General features: G+C 49.5%; 1 non-coding gene across 1 annotated transcript; it reads right to left on the bottom strand.

The window, feature by feature from the left end:
• Positions 1-228: 228 nt before the first annotated feature.
• On the bottom strand, positions 229-302 carry Trnat-agu (transfer RNA threonine (anticodon AGU)). Its single transcript has one exon. It is a non-coding gene; the product is annotated as a tRNA-Thr (tRNA).
• Positions 303-829: the final 527 nt, after the last annotated feature.

Raw genomic sequence — 829 nt, 5'->3', positions numbered from 1 at the left:
GGCGCAAGGCAGATCTTTCCGACGTAGGCTTGAGAATCTTATGGGAACATTTGTACTGTTTCTAAGTTAAGTGTAGGTGTGCGAGGTGGGTGCTTCCTGCGCACGAATAAAAGAACGCTTGCCAATTGTGGATGCTAATCGTTCGCTTGTATCTGCCTAGACACCTCTGCTGGTTGGGAATTATTCCTCTTGCATGGCAAGGTGCGCATGTAGGAGTGTTAAAAATTCTGGAGGCGCTGGGTATCGATCCCAGTACCTCTCGCACACTAAGCGAGCGCTCTACCACCTGAGCTACGCCCACCCCCCGTTGACTAATAGTGCTACATACAGCCACATCAACGTCACAGACCCTTACACTCCCATTATTCCGCAGACAAACACTACTCTCTATGTATCAGTGAGGGTGTCTTTCAGGTTTCGTGCATTCTGTATCGAATCGTAGTTGGCCACATTAAGAGTGGCACGCATAACGTCGAAAGTAGAATTCGGACACCGCTCTGAGTAAGACGAACGTGTTGTCCACTCTCTAGGCTTCAATGACGTTAAGCCGTGATACCTAAGACAGATCTGCACTCGATGACACCACGATAACAGCCGGTCACCACACTTACATCTTGCTCTCCTTATAACAGTATACATCATATCAGTCTGTGACGCTGGTTTTGCAACTTCTTGCGTCCCTTTATGTTCGCCGCGACCAACACTTACCATGCACTGACCACAAAACATGGAGGAGCCGGAGCTTGAACCCGAGACCTTTCACACGCTAAGCGAACGATCTGCCAACTGAGCTACGGCTGCACACACGACCAAGCCTGGCTATTCTCCA

This window comes from Schistocerca gregaria, chromosome 3, assembly GCF_023897955.1.
Source record: "Schistocerca gregaria isolate iqSchGreg1 chromosome 3, iqSchGreg1.2, whole genome shotgun sequence".
Taxonomy (NCBI): Eukaryota; Metazoa; Arthropoda; class Insecta; order Orthoptera; family Acrididae; genus Schistocerca; species Schistocerca gregaria.
This window is presented reverse-complemented; position numbering and strand designations above follow the sequence as displayed.